Source organism: Pongo abelii, chromosome 20, assembly GCF_028885655.2.
Source record: "Pongo abelii isolate AG06213 chromosome 20, NHGRI_mPonAbe1-v2.0_pri, whole genome shotgun sequence".
NCBI classification, from domain to species: domain Eukaryota; kingdom Metazoa; phylum Chordata; class Mammalia; order Primates; family Hominidae; genus Pongo; species Pongo abelii.
Window position 1 is genome coordinate 19,928,555 of NC_072005.2, and position 9,060 is coordinate 19,937,614.

Consider the following 9,060-nt stretch of genomic DNA (forward strand, 5'->3'; position numbering starts at 1 on the left):
TAATATATTTTATTTATATTAAATATTAATACATTTTTATATTAATATATAAATAAATTATATAGTTATATATTATATTGCTATATTATGTGTAAATAAATTATATATTTATATTTATATATAAATATAAATAAAAATATATATTTACATATATATATATTTTTGAGATGGAGTCTCGCTTTGTCACCCAGGCTGGAGTGCAATGGCGCAATCTTGGCTCACTGCAACCTCTGCCTCCCGGGTTCAAGCGATTCTCCTGCCTCAACCTCCAGAGTAGCTGGGACTACAGCTACTCATAAAGATATGAGACCTCATATCGTTTTTTTTTTTTTTTTTGAGATAGAGTCTCACTCTGTCGCCCAGGCTGGAGTGCAATGGCATGATCTCGGCTCACTGCAACTTCCACCTCCTGGGTTCAAGCAATTCTTGTGCTTCAGCTTCCTGAGTAGTTGGAATTACAGGCCCCTCCCATCACGCCCAGTTAATTTTTGTATTTTTAGTAGAGATGGGGTTTTGCCCTGTTGGTCAGGCTGGTCTGGAACTCCTGACCTCAGGTGATCTGCCTGCCTTGGCCTCCGAAAGTGCTGGGATTACAGGCATGAGCCACCACACCTGTCCCAGAGACCCCATATCTTAAAAAATTAAATTAGCTGGGTGTGGTGGTGTGTGCCTGTGCCCTCTAAGGCAGGAGGATAACTTGAGGCCTGAATTTGTGACTAGCCTGGGCAATACAGTGAGACCTGGTCTCTTAAAAAAATACTAAATCTTTATCACTTACAAAGAAATGGGAACTCTGAGACCCCACCAGTTTAAATAAGTTTACGTGGCCCAATATAAGTTAAACAGGGTGTTCAAGGATTGGAACTTATTTTTTATTTTAGAGATGGTCTCACTCTATCTGGAGTGTGGTGGCGTGATGATGGCTCACTGTAGCCTCAAACGGGGCTCAAGCGATCCTCCAGCCTCAGACTTCCAAGTAACTAGGACCACAGGCTCTATCAACCACAGTTGGCTACCTATCTATCTATCATCTATCTATCTGTCTGTCTGTCTATCTGTCTTATCTATACAGAGTTTCGCTCTTGTTGCCCAGGCTGGAGTGCAATGGTGTGCTCTCGGCTCACTGCAATCTCTACCTCCTGGGTTCAAGCAATTCTCATGCCTCAGCCTCCCGAGCAGCTGGGGTGACAGGCTTGAGCCATCACTCCCTGCTAATTTTTTGTATTTTTAGTACAGATGGGGTTTTGATATATGGGTGAGGTTGGTCTCGAACTCCTGTCCTTAAGTGATCTACCCGCCTTGGCCTCCTAAAGTGTTTGGATTACAGGTGGAGCCATTGCACCTAGCCAGATAAAAGTTTATACTGCTCTTTTTCTCTCTAGTTTTTTATTTTTGACAGAGTTCCACTCTTTTTGCCCAGGCTGGAGTGCAATGGCGTGATCTCGGCTTACCGCAACCTCTGCCTCCCGGGTTCAAGTGATTCTCCTGCCTCAGCCTCCTGAGTAGCTGGGATTACAGGCATGTGCCACCACGCCTGGCTAATTTTGTATTTTTAGTAGAGATGGGGTTTCTCCATGTTGGTCAGGCTGGTCTCGAACTCCTGACTTCAGGTGATCTGCCCGTCTTGGCCTCCCAAAGGACTGAGATTACAGGCGTGAGCCACCACGCCCGGCTTTCTTTTTTTTTTTTTTTTTGAGATGGAGTCTCGCCCTGTTGCCCAGGCTGGAGTGGAGTGGTGCGATCTTGGCTCACTGCAACCTCCGCCTCCTGAGTTCAAGCGGTTCTCTGCCCCAGCCTCCCGAGTAGCTGGGATTACAGGCGCCCGCCACCATGCCCGGCTAATTTTTGTACTTTTAGTAGAGACGGGGTTTCACCATGTTGGTCAGGCTGGTCTCTAACTCTTGACCTTGTGATCTGCCTGCCTCGGCCTCTCAAAGTGCTGGGATTACAGGCGTGAGCCGCCGCGCCCACCCGGCCTTCTCTAGTTTCTTAAGGTGGAAGATTACATTATTATTATTATTATTTTTGAAACGGAGTCTCGCTCTGTCACCCAGGCTGGAGTGTAGTGGCGCAATCTCGGCTCACTGCAAGCTCTGCCTCCCGGGTTCAGGCCATTCTCCTGCCTCAGCCTCCGGAGTAGCTGGGACTACAGGCGCCCGCCACCACGCCCGGCTAATTTTTTGTATTTTTAGTGGAGATGGGGTTTCACCGTGTTAGCCAGGATGGTTTCGATCTCCTGACCTCGTGATCCACCAGCCTCGGCCTCCCAAAGTGCTGGGATTACAGGCGTGAGCCACTGCACTGGCCCAAGATTACATTATTGATTTAAATATTTCTTCTTTTCTGATGTATATATCCAATGCTCTAAATGTAGCTCTAAGCACTGTTTTTGCTATATCCTCCCCACCCCCGGTTTTTTTTTTTTTTTTTTTTGAGATGCAGTCTTGCTCTGTTGCCCAGGCTGCAGTACAGTGGTGTGATCTCGGTTCACTGCCATCTCTGTCTCCCGGGTTCAAGCGATTCTTCTGCCTCAGCCTCCTGAGTAGCTGGGATTACAGGCATGCGCCTCCACACCTGGTTAATTTTTTTTTTGTATTTTTAGTAGAGATGGTGTTTCACCATGTTGGCCAGGCTGGTCTTGAACTCCTGCCCTCAAGTGGTCCACCCACCTCGGCCTCCTAAAGTGCTGGGATTACAGGCATGAGCCACCGCGTCCAGCATATTCCACAATTTTTTTGAGACAAAGTCTTGCTTAAAGTTCAAAATCAGTAAATTGGACACACTTAACTACTATTATTATTTTCGAGACGGAGTATCGCTGCTCTGTTGCCCAGGCTGGAGTGCAGTGTCTCGATCTCGGCTCACTGCAACTTTTGACCCCCAAGTTCAAGTGATTCTCGTGCCTCAGCCTCCTGTAATGTCAGCTGCGATTACAGGTGTGTAATCTGTGCCTGGCCTCATTCAAATCATTGAATGTTGGGGGAGAGGTGGAGAAAATCATTTGTGCTGAGTCTGTGGATGTTATATGCCAAGGAAGAGGCCCAGTTGATAAGAGGGCTCAGGCCTTGTGAGAGCTTGGTCAACCCATCAGGGGCAGCTGTGTTCACTCCTCTGAGTCCTCTACCTTATGTCCTCCTGAGCACTTGGCATTTCTACTCTGGTGACAAAAGGTCCCAGTCTCAAGTCTCTTCTCAGGTGATGCTGTGACTTGCGCCTGTAATCCCAGCACTTTGGGAAGCTGAGGCAGGCAAATCGCTTGAGGTCAGAAGTTTGAGACCAGCCTGGGTAACACGGTGAAACCCCATTGCTATAAAAAAATACAAAAATTAGCCAGGTGTGGTGGTGCACACCTGTAAGGCCCAGCTACTTGGGAGGCTGAGGCTGAGGATTGCTTGAGCCAAGGAGATCAAGGCTGCAATCATCCATGATCGCACCACTATACTCCAGCCTGGGTGACAGAACAAGACTCTGTCTCAAAATAAAACAAAAAAAAAAAAAAAAGAAGGCAAGGCACAGGTGGCTCACACCTATCCCAGCACTTTGGGAGGCCTAGGCAGGCAGATCACCTGAGGTCAGGAGTGCAAGACCAGCCTGGCCAACACAGTGAAACCCCATCTCTACTAAAAATACAAAAAAATTAGCCAGCCATGGTGGCACACACCTGTAACTTCAGCTACTAGGGGAGGCTGAGGCAGGAGAATCTCTTGAACCTGGAAGGTGGAGGTTGCAGTGAGCCAAGATCGAGCCACTACACTCCATCCTGGGCAACACAGTGAGACTCCATCCCCCTGAAAAAAAAAAAAAAAGTCCAGTGGTGGCCAGACACATGGTGGGCTTGGGAACGGAAGTGCTGGGTGCACTCCGTGGTGTCCTGCTAAGATAAGTAAACAACAAAAAGGAAGGGGCCCCAGGTGGGGGAGAACAATGAACAATTCTTCTGAGAAACAGCTAATCACAAAACAACTCAGGGGCACAATGACCTCCCCCATGATCCTATAAAGTTTCCCTCCAGCCCACACCTCTTGGCAGACAGCTCCTTCTCTGCTGTGCTGCCCGTTGCACTTGCAATGCATTTTCATACTTTCTCTATTAAACTTGCCTTTCTTTACCTACAGCTGTCTTGGTAAATTCCTTTACTGCCCCCGAAACTGGCTCTCGCTAGGTGCACCCAAGACACACTCCAGCCTGGGCGACAGAGTGGGACCCTGTAAAACGAAAAACAAAAACCCCCAAAAGATTAGCCTCTTTAGGCTCTCAAGGACAGCATTTTTTTTTTCATTGCTAATGAAAGAGAATCCAAACTTTCTGTGAAGCAAAAGTCCCACATTTCTTGGTGTGTTCCAGGAAGTCCAATTTTTAGACTTGGAGGATTTGGCCATGAAGGAGCTGACTGATGTGTTTGGTGGAGGTGAAGGGACCCCAGCCCAGGGAGAAGCGCCTCCCCGATCTGGGATCTGCTGGCCTCAATGACCCTCAGATGCCATCGAAGTGGGTGAACACAGCCTGGAAGCTCAGGAGGCCTGAATGGAGGGGAGGGAATAGCGCTGCTCTAAGCTCTGACCTGCTGGTGGGGACAGGACCCACAAGGCTCAGCTCTTTGCCTCTGGGCAGGTTTGGAAAAGGTCCTTGGGATGGAGTGACTCTTATGACCTCTTCTGGGGACTCCAGTGTTTTTAGCATCTCCTCCATTGCCTCTTCTTGTTTGGAGATTTTGGACCTCTCCTCTTGCAGTTCTTGAACCAGGGAAGTTAATTATTTCATCAGCATCTAGTTGATCCTCTTCATCTTTCTGTAAGCATCTGTAAGGCTGGTTTTTTTTTTTTTTTTTTTTTTTTTTGAGACAGAGTCTCGCTCTGTCACCCAGGCTGGAGTGCAGTGGTGTGATCTCAGCTTACTGCAACCTCTGCCTCCTGGGTTCAAGCAATTCTCTGCCTCAGCCTCCTGAGTAGCTGGGATTATAGGCACCCACCACCACGCCCAGCTAATTTTTGTATTTTTAGTAGAAACGGGGTTTCACCATCTTGGCCAGGCTGGTCTTGAACTCCTGATCTTGTGATCCACCCACCTCGGCCTCCCAAAGTGCTGGGATTACAGGTGTGAGCCACCGCGCCCAGCCAAGGCTGGGTATTTTTAGAGATGCCTTCTCTAGCCTGGCATTCTCCAAAGATGCCTCCCTCTCTGCATACTCTTTTTTGGCAGCACTTGAGCTTGGCAAGTGTTGGCATTTCTCCTCAATCTGAGCAGCCAGGGCTTCCGCAAGCTGCTTTTCATGTCTTCCATAAAGTTGACTCCTAACAGACTGAACAAGTCTCAATAAAAACAGGAGACATGGCCAGTCATGGTGGCTCATGCCTGTAATTCAGCACTTTGGGAGGCCGAGGTGGGCGGATCACAAGGTCAGGAGATCAAGACCATCCTAGCTATCAAGCTGAAACCCCATCTCTACTAAAAATACAAAAAATTAGCCGGGCATGGTGGCACATGTCTGTAGTCCCAGCTACTCGGGAGGCTGAGGCAGGAGAATCACTTGAACCCGGGAGACGGAGTTTGCAGTGAGCCAAGATCACGCCACTGCACTCCAGCCTGGGCGACAGAGCGAGACTCCATCTCAAAAACAAAACAAACACAACACAGGAGACCCACCAATAAGCTGATGAGATGTGGACACACCAGTGTCGCCCCCTTGAGGCTGTGGAAAGTGAGTTGCAGACTCAGGTCATGGGGTAGCAGCTCCACCACCACCTTGCCCAGGTTTGCAAGGGTCAGCCCAGAACCCAGCTCCACAGAGGATCACAGCCCCTCCATGGCACTGCAGCCACCACAGGACTCTACCCAGTAACCTTGGATCCCAGTATTACAACAAATTCCAGATAACCCTCAACATTCTGCCTGGAACCCAGCCAGCAACAGGCATCCCGGATTGGTCCGTTATACAGCTTTCACTGGGCAGTGGGATTTGTAAATGCAATGTGCCTGCCTCCATTGCTGTGTAATCATTCTTCTCCCCCTCTTTCTTGTTCTTAATATGAAATTAAAAGATAGTGAAATGAGGCTGGGCCGTGGTGGCTCACACTTGTAATCCCAGCACTTTGGGAGGCTGAGGCAGGTGGATCACTTGAGACCAGGAGTTCGAGACCAGCCTGGCCAACATAGCGAAACCCTGTCTCTACTAAAAATACAAAAAATTAGCCGGGTGTGGTGGCACGCACCTGTAATCCCAGCTACTCGGGAGGCTGAGACAGGAGAATTGTTTGAACCAGGGACGCAGAGGTTGCAGTGAGCCGAGATTGTGCCACTGCACTCCAGCCTGGGGGACACAGTGAGACACTATCTCAAAAATAAAAAAAATAAAAATAAGAAAAAAAAAGTGAAATGTGTCCATCAACTGCAGGGCTTTACAGCTTTTTAAAACTTTATATACCCTGCAGCATATAACAGCACTATCAAACTATCAGTTATGTCCATTAACTCAGGAATCAGCCCCTTGGTAACTTGTCAATTAACACTCACCCACCCCTCCAAAGGCCGTGTCTGTTTCAATTTGTATTAACAAATTAATATATCAGTTTGTCCAGTTCTTCAACTTCACAAAAGTTCTTTTTCTTATTTTTTTGAGAGGAAGTCTCACTCTGTTGCCCAAGCTGGAGTGCAGTGGCAAGATCTCAGCTCACTACAACCTCCACCTCCCAGGTTCAAGCGATTCTGCTGCTTCAGCCTCCTGAGTAGCTGGGACTACAGGCATGGGCCACCATGCCTGGCTATTTTTTTTTTTTTTTGTAGTTAGTAGATACAGGGTTTCACTATGTTGGCCAGGCTGGTCTCGAACTCCTGACCTTGTGATCCGCCCGCCTTGGCCTCCCAAAGTGGTAGGATTACAAGCATGAGCCACCGCGCCTGGCCTCTTTTTCTTATCTCTTTTGAGACTGGGTCTCACCCAGGCTGAGTGCAGTGGCAGGATCACTGCTCACTGCAGCCTTGACCTCCGGGGCTCAAATGATCCTCCTGCCTCAACATCCCGAGTATCTGGGACTATGGGTGTGCGCCACCATGCCCAGCTAATTTTTTTATTTGTTTATTTTTTTTTGAGATGGAGTCTCACTCTGTTGTCTAGGCTGGAGTGCAGTGGCACCATCTCGGCTCACTGCAACCTCCGCCTCCTGGGTTCAAGCGAGTCTCCTGCCTCAGCCTCCTGAGTAGCTGGGACTACAGGCGTTCGCCACCATACCTGGCTAATTTTTGTAGTTTTAGTTGAGATGGGGTTTAGTTGAGATGGGCCAGGCTGGTCTCAAACTCCGGACCTTGTGATCCGCCTACCTTGACCTCCCAAAGTGCTGGGATTACAGGCATGAGCCACCGGGCCTGGCCTTTTTTTTTTTTTTTTTTTTTTGAGATGCAGTTTCACTCCTGTTGCCTAGGCTGGAGCGCAATGGTGCAATCTCGGCTCACTGCAACCTCTGCCTCCTAGGTTTAAGTGATTCTCCTGTCTCAGCCTCCTGAGTAGCTAGGATTACAGGTGCCTGCCACCACGCCCAGCTAATTTTTGTATTTTTAGTAGAGACAGGGTTTCACCATGTTGGCCAGGCTGGTCTCTACTCCTGACCTCAAGTGATCCATCCACCTTGGCCACCCAAAGTGCTGGGATTACAGGCATGACCTACTGTGCCCGGCCCAGCTAAATTTTTTTTTTTTTTTTTTTTTTTGTAGAGATGGTCTCCTTTGCCCAGGCTGGTCTCCAACTCCTGGATGCAGGCGATCTTCCTGCCTTGACCTCGCAAAGTGCTGGGATTACAGGTGTGCACCTGGCATGGTTATGGTTTAACATTATGAATATAATTCATGCCACAGAATGGTGCACTTAAAATGGATAAAATAAAATTTTGTATGAAAAACCCTTTAGCTCTATGAAACACCCAGTTAGGCTGGGCACGGTGGCTCATGCCTGTAATCTCAGCACTTTGGACGGCTGAGGTGGGAGGATCATTTGAGGTCAGGAGTTCCAGCCTGGCCAACATGGTAAAACCCCATCTCTACTAAAAATACAAAAATTAGCCGGGTGTGGCGGGTGACTGTAATCCCAGCTACTTGGGAGGCTGAGGCAGGAGAATTGCTTCAACCCAGGAGGTGGAGGTTGCAATGAGCTGAGATCGTGCCACTGCACTCCAGCCTGGGAAACAGTGAGACTCTGTCTCACAAAAAAAAAAAAAAAAAAAAAAAAAAGGAAAAAAGAAACACCCAGTTAAGATGATGAAATAAGCTCCTGAGTGGGAAACTATTTTCAAACTACACATACAGCAAAGAACTAGTATCTCGAATATATAGAAAAAACTGTCACCCTTGTTTAGAAACACAGACATCTAACAGTGATGTCACCATATATAATAAAGGGATTCTAGGTTTGAGCCACCACTCCTGACTCTTAAAGAGAATTTTGAAATGTAAAAAGCCATGGTATCTCCAAGGCAATCAAATTCCTATTCTCACTGGTATATTTAAGAAAAACAGGCCACATGCATTTGCTCACATCTGTGATCCCAACACTTAGGGAGGCCGATCGCTTGAGCCCAGGAGTTCAAGACCAGCCTGGGAAACATAGTGAAATCCCATCTTTATTAAAAATAAAAAAATTAGCAGGGTGTGGTCACCTGCTTCTGTAGTCTCAGCTACTCAGGAGGCTAACGTGAGAGGATTGCTTGAGCCAGAAGGTGAAGGCTGCAGTGGGCTATGATTGAGCCATTGCACTCCAGCCTTGGGGACAGGGTGAGACTGTCACCAAAAAAAAAAAAAAAGGCTGGGTGTGGTGGCTCATGCCTGTAATCCCAGTACTTTGGGAGGCCGAGGTGGGCGGATCACTTGCGATCAGGAGTTTGAGACCAGCCTGGCCAATATATTTGTTGAAACCCTGCTTCTACTAAAAATACAAAAGTTAGCCGGGCGTGGTGGTGCATGTCTGTAATCCCAGCTACTCAGGAGGCTGAGGCAGGAGAATCGCTTGAACCCGGGAGGTGGAGATTGCAGTGAGCCGGGATTGTGCCACTACACTCCAGCCTGGGCAACACAGCG

General features: G+C 48.0%; 1 long non-coding RNA gene across 2 annotated transcripts; it reads right to left on the reverse strand.

The window, feature by feature from the left end:
- Positions 1–296: 296 nt before the first annotated feature.
- On the reverse strand, positions 297–8,181 carry LOC134760633 (uncharacterized). 2 transcript variants are annotated; one of them, XR_010138449.1, is made up of 2 exons: positions 5,644–8,181; positions 297–4,789 (listed from the first exon to the last, which is right to left on the reverse strand). It is a non-coding gene; the product is annotated as an uncharacterized LOC134760633 (long non-coding RNA). The 2 variants fall into 2 exon arrangements; XR_010138448.1 differs by having other exon boundaries at positions 297–4,807.
- Positions 8,182–9,060: the final 879 nt, after the last annotated feature.